The sequence below is a fragment of the Panthera uncia genome, assembly GCF_023721935.1.
Source record: "Panthera uncia isolate 11264 chromosome A3 unlocalized genomic scaffold, Puncia_PCG_1.0 HiC_scaffold_11, whole genome shotgun sequence".
Taxonomy (NCBI): domain Eukaryota; kingdom Metazoa; phylum Chordata; class Mammalia; order Carnivora; family Felidae; genus Panthera; species Panthera uncia.
This window is the reverse complement of record NW_026057578.1, coordinates 88,199,641-88,214,552: the sequence shown is the minus strand read 5'-3', so window position 1 is coordinate 88,214,552 and position 14,912 is coordinate 88,199,641. Positions and strand designations below refer to the sequence as shown.

Genomic DNA, 14,912 nt, shown 5'->3' with positions numbered 1-14,912 from the left:
CTGAGATGGAGGAAGAGGATTGAGGGAAGCTAGGCAGGGAAGAAAAAGAAATGAGGTATGTTTTTAGGAGTTGGCCGCTGCTTCACAAAGACACAGCTAACCCCTTGCCTGTGTGTACCGTCTCTGGATAGACTGTTGAGAAACACTGTGCCCAGCTGGAACATTCCATTGGGATTGATGTAAGGATGGAGAGCAGATTCACCTCCTCTTCCTCCTGTCTTCTTTTGTTGCTCCAAGTTTTCCCTCCCTCACTTGCTGGGATTGCATTACTTGGCCACCAGGAAAGCCGGATCCCATGCCCTGCAGCCATCCAACTCCTGAAGTAGTGAGGTGAGCAGAAAGGCACTGGCCCAAAGGACTTGGTCAAGGCAGAGCAAGCAACTGAAGGCCTGGAAATGAGGTGAGGCCTCAAGTCACCCGAGGAGAGTGTCCAGGGCAGGGGGAGGCAAGAGCCCGGGGCAGTCCTGAGTGTTACAGAGCCTGCAGTGGAGCTCAAGGGAGCATCCATTGGAGAAAGGTCCCCAGAGGAAGTGTCACAAGGCCAAGGAGGAGAGGTAGTCAGCAGGCTCTGATACAGCTCAGAGGTCCTGTGGGCTGCATTCTGGAAAGTAGCACCTGATTCTTAGATGCCTGATGAACTGACCAGAGCAGTCTTGGTGGGATAGAGGGAGCAGAAACTGGGGCATGGTGGCAAGAAAGGGGAGAGAGCAGCATGTGTGCACTGTGTCCCAGTGTTCAATCGTGGAAGCTGATGCAAGCATCACTACAGATGGTAATGGGAGCTCCTCATGGGGCCCAAGAGGTTTCTGGAAACTGGGATGTGATGATGGGGTAGAGAAGCCTAGTGAGGCACCCTGTACCAAGGATGGAGCACAGCATGGGAAGAACCTCCTTTGATGCATCCACTCAACTCCCAGTTGTGCCATGAGAACCAGGCAGACTGGCTGGCGATTGGCAGGGGCAGGGTATAAACAGTCTCAATTTTGTCACCTAGGAACCCCTCTCTTTTTGGGGCTCTTGGGCAGATTCCTAGGGTCAACATCAATTTCCCCAACATAGCAGCTTTGTGAAGTAAGAATAAGGCTCATATTCCAGCTCTTCCTCTTATAAGCTGTGTGAATTTGGGCAAGTTGCTTAAGCTCTTGTTTCCAGTTTCTGTATCTGTACTGAGGCTAATAGCACCTTCCTCAGGTGGTGTTCCTTCCACAGGTAATTTCTAGGGGAAGATTAAATGAGATACCATGCTTGACACAGGTACTCAATAAAAAAGGATATTTGGGAGAGGCTGAAACTGAATAAATGAAATACAAGTAGCCATGTTCCTCAGACATACATATGACACAAATAATCATATTTTGGGTCCCAAGGGATAGGCAGTCCTTGGCGCTCAGCTTTTAGCTTGTTTTCATGGTCTGTTATCATCTTACTTTCTGCCGTCCAGGTACTGTTTCCTCCTACTCTTAGCAGGCCAAGACTGAAGGAGAATCAAAGGTTTGTGGCATTCTCCCTCCCCACCCCAATTTGAATTTGCTCGCTTGGTTCCCATTTTCTGTGCTACCCCACAGTGGGGAGCAGGAATGGAGGCAGTACGGAGACTTGAGTCTCTGCTGGCTAATCCTAGGAAACGTGCAAGGCCCCAGAGCTGACTGTGCCCTACCCAGCCTTGGAGCTGAAAGTGAACCAAGAGCACGTGTGCTCCACAGCTCCAGGTGCCCAACTAGGGCAGCTTCAGAGGATGGAATACCTTTACCCCTGTCAAGTAGGCCCAGGGCACCTGGAGAACATGGGACCTGAGGGTGAGGGTTCCTCCTACCTTCCTGTGGGTGTTGTGATCCATGTAGTTCTCTCCAATATGTATGTTGAGAAACATGTCGTTCATCCAGGCTTCTTTCATCTTTACCACATGTGCAAGCTGAGACTGGTACTGCTGCTCCCAGGGACAGATGGCCGTTACTGCTGAGGTGCTCAAAGGGGTGGCCTGGGACATTTGGCTTCCATTCCTCTCCGGAAGCCTGGGGAGTTTGGGAGTGAGACCTGGACTCGTCTTGTTTAAATAACTGGTGTCGGAGTAAATATATGTCTGTCACTCTGTGTTTTGTTTTGTTACTTTTTATTATGGGAAATTTTAACGTTCAGTGAAGAGCGTAGGGTATAATGAATCTCCATTTGCCTGTATTCACCATTTCATGACAATTCTTATTTCCTCGACACTCCTTCACTCTTCTTTCCCCCCAGATTGTTTTGAAGCAAACCCCGGGCATCATCTTACCATTTCATTTCAAAGTATTTTAGTATCCCTAAAAGATAGTTCTTTTAAAAAAAAACTACAATACCATTATCGTGCCCCAAAACTGTACTTCACCAAATATCCAGTGTTCAAATTTCCCTGATTGTATCATAAATGTTTTGTTTTACAGCATGTGTATTTGGGTAAGGTTCAAGGGAAAGACAGCACACTACAAATAGTTGTCTCTTGAGTCCCTTGTTCTAAATTACCATTATTGCACCAATATATGCTTTATATGTATATACTTTAAACTTTATTTTTAATGTGTCAGCAATTTATACACGTATTATCATCTTGAGAACACAAACAACATAACATGGAGGAAGATTGAGAACATAGGTTCCCGGTACTTAGTCACTAATGATTGTGGAGAGTTTCCTTTTAGGGTTTTTTCTCTTTTTTTTCTTTTGAGAGAGTGAGAGAGCGAGCGTGCATGTGTGAGTGGGGGAGGGGCAGGAAGAGGCAGGAAGAGAGAGGAAGAGAGGGACAGAATCCCAAGCAGGTTCCGCACTGTTAGCACAGAGCCCAGCATGGGGCTCCATCTCATGAACCGCAAGATCATGACCTGAGACGAAATCAAAAACCGAATGCCCAACTGACTTAGCGAACTAGGTGCCCCTGTTTTCTATTTAAAATGTTAATTTAAAGATGTCCTGCCATGGCTCTGCAAGCATAGAGCTGCCGGAAGGGGAGTACAATGAAAACAAAATGGACCCAAAGTTAGGAAGAGATAAAGAAGCAGAGTCAAGAGAGAATAGACGTTGAAGCTAAATATAAGGATTTCCTCCATTCAGATTGCTAGCCTCAGTCTTCCCCTGGGCTGCTGGAGCAAAATACCATGGATGGGATGGTTTATTGGCAACAAACATTGATCTCTCTCAGTTCTGGAGGCTGGGAGTCTGAGATCAGGGTGCCAGCAGAATGAGGTTCTGGAGAAGGTGCTCTTCTGGTTGCAGGCAGCTGACTTCTCAGACCCTTACATGGCAGAAAGTAAGTAAACTCTGTGGCCTCTTAGGAGGGCACTAGTCCTATTCATGATGCTCCACACTCATGACCTAATCACCTCCCACAGACCCTACCTCCAAATACTGTCACATTAAGGATTAGATATCAGCATGGATTTTGAGGAACACATTTAGTCCATAAGGGCATCCAAGTAAGTGCTAAGAAATTATATCTTCCAACCCCACCCTCACCCTAACAGACAATCTTCAGATTGTCCTTTAATTAACCAAACTGATGGGCCCCATTCATCTGAGAAGGAACAACCTCCTCACAGCACTGTACACGGAAAGGGGCAGAGGGAAGGAAAAGTGGTGGGACGGTAACTGCTTTTGAGGTTCTCTAGGTGTTGGGTAGTAGAGCCTTCGCTTTGGGAAGCCTGTCAATTAGCTGGAGCTATGGCCCTTCAACTTTATAAATGATGCTGTAACATATTTCTACTGAAGAACTGCAAGATTGACCAAAAAATGTTTACAGAAAGGGACCAGATACCCAGGCAGTATGGCAACGTGGGTATTGATCATGAGCTGAGTGCTTTCGAACTCTCTGCTCCACAGGTTAGGTTAGAAACTCCAAACCCATGACTTTTGATTGAACAATGGGGCCAATACCAAGTGAAGCTTTGCTTCACGTGTGACAACAGGATGGAGCTACAAGAAAACAAACACTTCCGTAGAATATAACTGAGAAGCCCCTTGAACTTCCTTCAACCAAGCCATACCTACTGGCCAAAGATGATGTGCTTTTCAACCGACAGAGGATAGTGGAGATGCCATTGATGCCACCTTTTACCATAGGAAGGGACATGTGAATGTACAAGAAGGTGATGGAGCTGCGGTCAGCACTGGATGCAGCGGATGCAGCAGGATAAAGAAGGATACAGAGCAGCGCCAAGAAAGGTTAACTTTCTCCATCCCTATCCCTGCCCAAATTCTGGATTTATAAGCACTCAGGTCATTCTGTCCACTTTCAGAGAATTGGCTTAGGGGAGAAAGAAATGCAGAGATTTTTTGTCTCCTGAAATTGCTAAATAGGACTTCACAAAGAGGTATGTGAGGGTCTGAGATGACTGAAAAAATTTGAATTTAGAAGGTGGAGAATTTTATAGGCATTCGAGTCACTTCTCCCTGGGCTGCTGAGCCGTTCACAGTAAGCCACAGGTATGGTAAGTCCCACTATTCTCGCCTTGTTAGTGAGCAGGAGACAGCAGATACATAGCAAGTAACATAACAAGTATGATACCAAATTACATAAACCAGCTTGCAATGGTAAAGTTAAGAAAAAGACTGTCCACTAGTTTTAGTTCTGGGACAGAGAAGGGTTTCCAATTTAAAGATTTGTGTCCCCAGAGTCATGAGTCCTTTTTTTTTTTTTTTTTTTAAATTTTTTTTTTCAACGTTTTTTATTTATTTTTGGGACAGAGAGAGACAGAGCATGAACGGGGGAGGGGCAGAGAGAGAGGGAGACACAGAATCGGAAACAGGCTCCAGGCTCCGAGCCATCAGCCCAGAGCCTGACGCGGGGCTCGAACTCACGGACCGCGAGATCGTGACCTGGCTGAAGTCGGACGCTCAACCGACTGCGCCACCCAGGCGCCCCATGAGTCCTTTTTTTGTTTGTTTAATTTTTCATATTTTTTCCTAGTATTAATAGGTTAAGAAAGTAGAATTTCCCAATTATTGATTTATACTGTTTATAAACGCACAAAATGCTCAATTTCACAAATAGTGATATTCACTGATCTCTTTAAATGTAATTTCAATCCTTATTTTGAGTGTAATAATAATTTAATACCTAAACACACACAAAATATGTATATCCTGAACTACAGGAAGTTGAGGAAGTGGTTTCCATAAACCATATTTGATTTTAATCGAGTACACATTTTCACAATCAACAAGTGCTAACAAATATGTTAATAAAACACTACCCCAAATGCTTATTCTGGCATCAGCGTTTTAAGCAATTCCATTCCAACTACTGCTAAAAACATGTATTTTAGAAGCTTTAATCTGATCCAGGAAAATGAGTTCTACAACTTGACAAATATTATTGTCTAAGCCCCAGAGCTTTTAAGTCAAAAAAGCCTTCCAACACAAGCATTCACGTGAAATTTAGTTTCTCCCCAAAATCACTTGCTATCTAAAGAAAAGGACATGGAAGGCAATTATCTTTTTTTTTTTTTTTAAGTTTATTTATTTTGAGAGAGAGAGAGAGTGAGCGAGCATGTGTGTGAGTCAGGGAGGGGGAGAGAGAATCCCAAGCAGGCTCCACACCCAGTGCATTAGATGCTCAACCAACTGAGCCACCCAGGTGTCCCTGAAGAAAATTATCTTTTAAGGCAGATAAACAGTAGTACAAAAGACTATATTCCCATATCATCTACTTAAGAGAAACACAAACCAGTTTACTATCTTTTGTTAAATTTTTTATTTAAATCCCAGTTAGATATTAGTTGCAGGTGTACATTATAGTGATTAAACCATTTAGTATCCTTAATAATCTGTTAGATTACTGTTGTCTAGGAACTTGGGTTCAGGTATCACAGGGTAAAGGTGACATTTAGATTTCACATATTAAATAGCTATAGTAGGGGCAGCTGGTTAAATAGTTACATATTTATATATAATATATAACATTAAATAGTTATAGTAGGGGCTCAGTCAGTTAAGTGTCTGATTTCAGCTCAGGTCATGATCTCAAGGTTTGTGAGTTTGAGCCCCAAGTGGGGTCTCTGCTGTCAGCACAGAGCCTGCTTCAGATCCTCTGTCCCCCTCATTCTCTGTCCCTCCCCTGCTCGTGCTTCCTCTATCAAAAATAAATCACTTAAAAAATAAAAATAAATAGCTATAGTATAGCTTACAATGGCACAAAGTCATCTAATATAAGTACTACTTCATCATTTAGATAGTCAAAAGTCAGAAGGAACTGTGTGGTTTGCAAGATAATTTAACTTTTGTGTGGTCATTAAAACCCAATGAGTAATTCAAATATGGTATTATCAAAGCAGGCAATTAAAATCTCAAATATCACTCTAAAATTGAAGACATGAAAATTTTGTGTTTCTCCATCTTTCAATTACACGGACCTTACTGTAGAAAATATTCAGTTATTATATATGGTTTCCACACAAGATACTGAAGCTTCATAAATTACAAAAAGTGTCAAGATCCATAGTAGGCTTCGTCAAATTATTTTCCGGCTCGTTTCAAATTTTCATTCACAGTAATCACGAGTAACCTTAGCAAACTTCCCTGGGTCCTTTCATATCAAAAAGATGAATCCTCAACTTGTACTTACCTTGTCTTTCATTTGACATTCCCTTGTGCGTCGTTTCAGAATGAACTCTATGGCAATGTCTTCAAGAATATGCACTGTCTTGTGCTCGCTTCGGCAGCACATAGACTAAAATTGGAACGATACAGAGAAGATTAGCATGACCCCTGCGCAAGGATGACGCAAATTCGTGAAGCGTTCCATATAAAAAAAAAAAAAAAGAAAGAAAGAAAAAAGAAAAAAAAATATGCACTGTCTTAGTGTAAGTATTCCGATCATCCAGGGTACCTGGGTGGCTCAGTTGGTTGAGTGTCTGACTCTTGACTTTGGCTCTGGTCGTGATCTCACAGTTTGTGAGATGGAGCACTGTATGGGTCTTGGCACTGACAGTGTGGAACCTGCTTGAGATTCTCTGTCTCTCAGAAATAAATAAACATTAAAAAAAAGTATTCTGATCATCCACCAAACAAATGCATTATATATTGCAATTCTTTAGAAAAAGTCTTCTCTGTACCTCCGCCATTTTCTTCATCAAACACGGGGTTTTCTATCCTATCTTCTCAAGGTCATTTTTATTCTTCAAGTCTGTTCTTGGTGTTCTGCCAAGGCTATTCAGTCCTGGACTTAGTTGGATGGCTGTGGTGCCAGGTTTGGAACAGAGCTGGAAGCAGTGCCAAAGTCTCCCCAAGTCATTTCTCAGAGACTGGAGCTGGTGTTATGACAAGAATGGGAGAAGCCTAGGATATCTATGTTACTGCCTCCATGGTTAGATTTGGAATGGGTGGTGGGGGCAACATGACTGCTCGTGGCAACCTCTGAGGATGGAGGGGGAAATAGTGACTTTGCCTCCAGGTGGGGCTAGGAGTAAACTTAAACTCCCAGTGCCTAAGTTTAGTAGTCCTGGGCTTAGAAACATATCATCTCTTGGTTGCAATGTTACTATTACTCAACTTGGTGATCTGTCCTTCCTTGAAGCCCAGATCCAATTTGGGATGAATGTCTAGTTCTTGAGATTCTTTGGACATCTTAGATACTTGCTTTACCTACTTGAGGTGATTTTGCAGAAGGATGTTAAAGTCAAAGGCATCACCCTGATCTATGAAGTAAATGTCAATGAAAGCACTATGCCCAGTGTAGTCCCGGAACACAGTAGAAGCTGGAATCTGCCCCTACCTCCTCATCAATGGTAAGATATTGTTTTCTGTTGGTGCCCAAGCAAGGAGCTCCTGTGATATTTTATACTTGAGTTGATAGGCAACCTTTCATTTTGAAGTGATTTGGAGGTGCCCAGTCTAAGCAGGCTGGCCCAAATTCCAGCCTGTACCTGCTGTAGGAGGCCCTGGGCAAAATCTGGTAGATGTTGACATCTAGCTTCATACACAGGTCAAGTCTTGTATTTCCACCTTGCTGCTATATTGGCCCTGCTCTCCATGCCTGTTAAGTCTCTTTTAATCTCTAGGTTCTTAATTTCTTTTTTTTTTTTTTTTTAAGTTTGTTTATTTATTTTGAGAGAGACAGAGTGTGAGCAGGGGAGGGGCAGAGAGAGAGAGACAGAGAGAGAGAGAGGGAGAGAGGGAGAGAGGGAATCTCAAGCAGGCTCCACACTGTGAGTGCAGAGCCTGACACCGGGCTCCAACCCACAAAACCGTGAGATCATGACCTGAGCTGAAATCAAGAGTCAGATGCTCAACTGACTGAGCCACCCAGGTGCCTCTCTAGGTTCTTTATTACTTGATTTTTCCATATAATTTATTTGTCAAAGGAACTATTTCTCAGAGTCTGAATTTAAAATACATTCTCATGGTGTTAATAGGATCCTCTGCCTTTCACATTTCCTGTAAATTGTTAGCTTTTCCTATAAATCACAGCTGTGATTCTCAAAGTATGATTCTCTGGCCACCAGCACCAGCACCACCTGGAAACTTGTAAGATATGTTAATTCCTACCCCACCAGAGGGGCTGGCCATCAAAGCCAGCATCCCATGGCCTTGGGAGGCTTAGCATCCCATTTTTGAAGTCATCAGTTGAAGAAACAATGTCAAAACAACTGGGGTAGGGAGGGGTAAAATATTGGTGAGGTAGTAGCTGGTCTCTTGATGGGATGCCATGCAGGTATTTCTAGATTTCAATCAATGAAAAATTTAAAAACTTTTTTTTTTGCATCATATCAAAACAAATGAAATGGTAGACTTATGGTTAAACAGTTAGCTTAGTTGATTTAATGTACTGTGAAAACTGTATGACTACTGAGGTTCCAAGTTTCCCTGCCTTTCTTGGAGAAGTGAGAGGACAAGTGTTCACTAGGTTATCAAATCTTGACATTTTCTAGATGACAAGGTAGCTCAGATATGGAAGACCCTCTCCTGGAGTCTTAGGTCACCTAGGTACTTAGCAGCTGAGAACACCTGGTTTAGAAGACCCTTGGCTGGGTCCTTCACCTGCAGCAATGGCTTGTCAAGGTTCTGTAGACAGTTGAAAGCCAGGCCTGTTTTCCCTTCTAATCTTAATGGAAAGAGCTAGCCCAGGACTGGCTGTTCTAGAAGACAGTGAGAACCTATGCAAACAATTGAGCAAGGACCAATAGGTGAAATTCAAGTTTTGTGAACTTGTGGAGTAAATACAGCTTGCCTACCAAATTGTGAAATCAAACTTTGTTTTCCAAAGTCTCAGTGGACAAAATCTAAGATAAATTACTTTAGACCCATATGGACACTCCTTTGTTAAAAAAAAATGCTGTAAATATTTGTTAACACTCATGGAACTGACTGCCAGAAGAGAATGGATTTTACTGTACATTAACTTTTTAAAATGGATTAAAAAAGAAAAAGAGCACTTAGACGCTTAACACAATGATAAAACACAAGTAGTTGACCACAACTTGTTAGAGTTTTCCTATATATTTACACAATGATATAGGAAATTCACTTTTCAGTGGGAAAAAATCCTAACTATTTTATAAAGTAGGTAGTTGGACTCCTGTTTTTTTTTTTTGTTTTTTTGTTTTTTTGTTTTTTTTATGTAGTTTTGAGAGAACCTGAGTGGGGTAGGGGCAGAGAGAAAGGGGGACAGAGGATTTGAAGCAGGCTGTACGATGACATCAGTGAGCCAGATGCAGGGCTCGAACTCATGAATGTGGGATTATGACCTGAGCCAAAGTTGGACACTCAACTGACTGAGTTACCCAAGTGCCCTTGGGCTCCTGTTTTAAATGAAGACATGTTTTCTGAAAAAGAAACATCCCCCCTGACACTAGGTCAGTGGGGATATAGAATGACGAGGGGTGCAGAGGCTGGAACTTACTTATCCGTTCTACTCTTGATGGACATCTGGGTTGATTCCAAGTTTGAGCACCTATAAACTACGCGATGTAAATATCCTTGTTTACTTGGCCTGGTACACATGTACAAAAGTGAAATTGCTTAGTCATTTTGATGAGGGAGTGTAGGGCAAGCGGAGGGCAAAATACAGGCTAACAGCACCCCCCACCCCAGGAAAATATGTGTGATATTGCTCCGACACTCCTGGCTACCCAAGAACAAAGCAAAGGGGTTTAAGTGCTTGCCATGGTAATGTGGGAAACTAAGGCAAATGAAAAATTGAATTTCTTTACTGCCTACAGCCCACTGACAGGTCCTTGAAACCTGCAGAGTGACCTCCCTCTAGGAGCTCAGCTACCTCAGGATGACACTTTGCTAGGGGCAAAAGAGAATCTTAGCTTTACATTATCCCAACCTCAGGGATCCTGTAAATCTACTTCCTTTATCTCAACTGCCCCAAAATATATGCTGGCAATCATACTCCAAGCTTATAGCCTCCTGATATGCATATGAAGGGTCTCATGACTGAGGTTTCATTAAACAGTAATAAGTGGTGTTTCCCTGGCAACAGCTAGCCCCTCAAGGTCCTGGAAATCTTGTTCTCAAAATACCTTAGAGACTTCATCCCTCACCCCCTCCCAACCTAGGGTATATAATGAGTTACCCATCACACCCCCAGTGCAGCCCTTTCTGCCCATGGGTCTGTCCCCATGCCTTAATAAAATCACCATTTTTGCACCAAAGACATCTTCAAGAATTCTTTCTTGGCTGTTGGCTACAGACCCCATGAACCCCCCTATCACCCCAAAACTTCATTAATTTGGTATGTGTATTTTCATCCTTATTAACTATCTCCACATTGTTCTTGCAGAGTGGCTGTCCTGGTTTACAATCCCAGATCAGGATGGATCTCCTTGCCTGGATTCAAGTGCTCCCCTGTAGAGAGTGGGGGAAAATAAGTGTTAGGAAGAACAAGGAAGTTTGGCAAGGGAAGGCCTTGGGTGCCAATCCAAGGAGCTCAGACTTCATTTGACTGCCCTGGAAATCCTCTGGTGATTTGGGAACAGAGAACAAAATGCAAAAATGCGGTTTTAGGAAGGTGACACTTTAAAGCTGACAGTTGGTTTGTGTTGTGGGGAGAGTGGGGATGGTCATGGGGCTGGCTTAGGCCAGCAGCAGGACTCAAGTTCACAAGACAGAGATTTGTGGGGTGAATGTGCAAAGGGGGAACTGAGCAAATGCCATGGGACAAGAGATCTGGACCATACCAGCTCTACCAATGCTTGTCCTTGAATAATCCCATTAGGCCATTGCACACTGCTGGTGGGGGTATGCATACTACATTCCTTCTGGAAAACACTGTGTCATTATTTAGCAAAGATGAAGATGCAGATACCTAATGATCAGAAGTCCCAAAATATACCAAAACAAACAGGCAAACAAAACCACTTCGAAACGAGGGACTTCAGGAAGGAAGGAATTTTCAACAATGTCGAAGGTAACAGAGAGGCCCGTCAAGAAAAGCCTTGAAAAGCATCCACAGACTTGGGCTATTAGGAGTCTGATGATGAGTTTTGCCAGAGAAATGTTTGTGACATGGTAGGAACAAAATGCAGAGCAGAGTGGTTTGAGGGCAGAGCAGATGGTAGCAAAAGGTAACTGCGTGTGTCACGTGCTGTCAGGATGGTTGGCTGAGCACAGACTCAGCACACGGAACATTTGGGATGTGATAAGAGCAGCATTTCAAACTAGTGGATAGAGGATACATAATTTGACAAATGGTGATGTAACACAGGGGAACAATCATAAAGTTAAATCCTTGTCTTACACCATATACTAAATTCAAGTCAGACGGCTTTTAGAACTAGACGGAAGCATAGGTGTACATAAACCTGGTGGTGGTTAAAGTGTTTCTGAGACTGGCAACAAAACTAAAACCTTAAAGGAAAATATCGATAAATTTGACCTCATTAAAACATGCATGCACACACGTGCACTGGACCTCCTGGAAAAGAAGGAAAGGTCATTGACAAAATTGAATAACAAATGACAAATACAGAAAAATATTTACAATAGATGATAAATAATTCTTATGCATAAATAAGAAAAAAGACAAACACACTGATATAAGCATAACTATGAATAGCAATTCACAAAAACTCCAATTGTTTCATATTAGCTGCAAAAAAGTCAACCTCAGCAGGAATCAAAAACTCTAGTTTGAGATGAACTGAACTCTTACATTTACTTCTCTTCCCTCCCTAAGTTCATCTGAAATTACTTTTTTTTTCAATGAAAGAAAGGAAAGAAAAGGGAAAAAATTCCAAAGCAGTGCTGGAAAACAAGTAGAGTAGTTATCCCTTACCCATGGGGTACATATTCCAAGACCCCCAGTGGAGGCCTGAACTGCAGATAGTACCAGGCCCTGTATATACTGTTTTTTCCTATATATAACATACCTATGATAAAGTTTAATTTATCAATTAAGCACAGTAGGATATTAATAACAACAATAATAAAATAAGACAACTATAGTAATATACTATAAAGAAAGTCATATGAATGTGGTCTTTCTCTCTCTCAAAATAGCTTATGGTATGGTACTCATGCTTCTTCTTGTGATGCTGTGAGATGATAACAGGCCCACATGATGAGATGAAGTGAAGTGAATGACGTAGGCACTGTGACATACCGTTAGGCTACTTCTGACCTGCTGATAAAGGAGGATCACCTGCTTCTGGACCACGGATGACTGCAGGTAATTGAAACTGCAGAAAGTGAAACCGTGGGTAAGGAGGACTCCTATACAGTAGATTCTTTGGGATCTGACACCCAGCACCTGTCCCTTTGGCAGGAAAGTCCTCCAGCCCCACTCTGTTCATGTGGTTCATGAGAGACTGCCATGTTCTTGCAGAGTCAGCTTCCTAGCCGTGGCTGAATGACCCAGGCTTGGGCACAGTTAGGGGAGGGGATGCCTCTCACTCACACCTCCCTTACCTTGCGTTCTATTTTACGGCACAAACACATCATAGTCAATTGGAAGACCAAATATAGCTTTACCAGTTGGTAAAGACTTAGAAACCTTGTGGTACATTCTTGGATAGGCTCTCTTAAGATCCCTTTTGCCCTCCTTTTTATTTATTTAATTTTTTTCTCACGTTTATATTTATTTTGAGAGAGACAGAGAAAGAGAGCAAGCAGGGGAGGGGCAGAGAGAAAGGGAAAGAGAGAATCCCAAGCAGGCCCTGTGCTGTCAGCACAGAGGCTGTCTTGGGGCTCTATCTCACCAACTGTGAGATCATGACCTAAGCCAAAATCAAGTAGGATGTTTAACCGACTGAGCCACTCAGGCGCCCCTCCTTTTCACCCTCCTAATTGCACAGATTGGAAAGCCCCAAACCTTATTTCTCAGTAGCCATTGCTATTAGAGTTCTGGATATAAACTGGGTTCTACCAATTAACTATGCTTGCATCACATTTGCTGAGGAATCTGCCTCCTAACATGGAGAAAAGAGGGAGTCACCTGAGAATTAGGTAGAGTAGGAAACCCTGCAGCTCTGAGACAGTGGGCATCGTGGCAGCCAGTGGCAGTGGGGACACTTTGGGCGTGTGCCCCACAGTCCACCCTGCCTGTCCCTTTGTTCACACACAGCAATCGAATGGCTGTTTTTCTACAACAAGGCAGAAAGGCTCTCAAAGTAAATAATAACTCTTGGAATAACGTTTTTTTTGTTTTAAGCCAAAAAAATGTAAATAAGAATGTGCATTGGTTGACAGTGAAGGTGGCATTAGAGCTGGACAGAGGAACAGTCAAGTGCTCCAGGGAACTCTCGGTGGACACTGGATACAAGCAGGACAGCACTCTGCTGCCAGGGCAGTTCCCTCCCCATTTCTTTTATCTGGAAGGATCCTCAGCCTGCAAACCTGTCCCCTTTGTGCATCCTGGAGGGAAAGCTATCTGCCCATACCTTCCTGTCCCCTCACTAACCCAGGGTGAACCTCACCCTCTAATTCCTGCATGAAGTGAAAAACAAAAACTAAAATATCTGAACTAAATATCCAAATGATTTAAACAAAACCTGGGTGGGTGGAAACCAAAGGGTTTCAGTAGAATGCTTGGTGGTAACAGCCCAACAGGCCTTAGCCCCTCTGCTACCATCCACTCTGAGTCCGATCACTCCATTCTTGCACAAAGTCCCATTTCCCATTCCTTTGAGCTCAGACACATTTGCTGATATTTATGTCTCTCCCTAGAATGGCCCAAACCTTTTCCTCCCCAAACTTACTGTGTATGAGGGAAACTGCATTCTTCTACCAGTTAGGTCTTTATTTTTACAGCTTCTTCCCTCTGCCTCATATACACCCTTGTTCTGCTGTTCCAAATCCCACCCCTACCCTTTCCCCTCACTGTCCTTCTGAGGCCATTTTCTCCATGAAGTGTTTCTTTAACACACAGGGCCTAAGCTAGGGCCTGGGCCCTCCGAGGCAAGCAACGATCATTTGTGAAATGAGTCAGTCCTCCAAACACATATGATTTTTTTCTTACTGAAACCCTCCTTCCCTTTGTGCTTTTTTTATGGGGCCTTGCACTTTTCTGCTTGTGCTTTTGTCTAATTTCTGATGTGCTAGAGACTCCATGAGGCTGGAGACCGTACCTTCTGGGCCAGGGTATCCTGATGGCCCCAAGATGGAGGGGTCCCCTGGCTTGTTGTCCTTTCAGAGCTAAAACCAGGAAAGTGTCAGACAAAACAAGCTGAATATGTTATCCTAGTCTTGCTAGTCTTTGATTCCATGGATTGTGGAAAGAAACTAGGATGTAGGGTTAATATTATGGCTCAGACATGGTCTCCAAAACATATGCCCATATGTCTGCTACATGTGTGGCTTTTCCATTGGGGGAAACCTCAGTGAGCTGGGAATAGAGGGAGGACTTTATACCAGAAGATAAAATTCCTATCTGAAAGAGAAGGTAAACCCTGAAATATGGGTCTGAAGACCTTCAGTAAATCTACAATAGGGCCTGAGTAAGA

General features: G+C 43.0%; 1 non-coding gene and 1 pseudogene across 1 annotated transcript; one reads left to right on the top strand and one right to left on the bottom strand.

Moving 5' to 3' along the window:
• Positions 1 to 6,670: 6,670 nt before the first annotated feature.
• On the top strand, positions 6,671 to 6,775 carry LOC125937227 (U6 spliceosomal RNA). Its single transcript, XR_007462311.1, has one exon. It is a non-coding gene; the product is annotated as a U6 spliceosomal RNA (small nuclear RNA).
• Positions 6,776 to 7,177: 402 nt separating this feature from the next.
• LOC125936031 (adaptin ear-binding coat-associated protein 1-like) lies at positions 7,178 to 12,976 on the bottom strand (annotated as a pseudogene).
• Between the last annotated feature and the right edge of the window lie 1,936 nt (positions 12,977 to 14,912).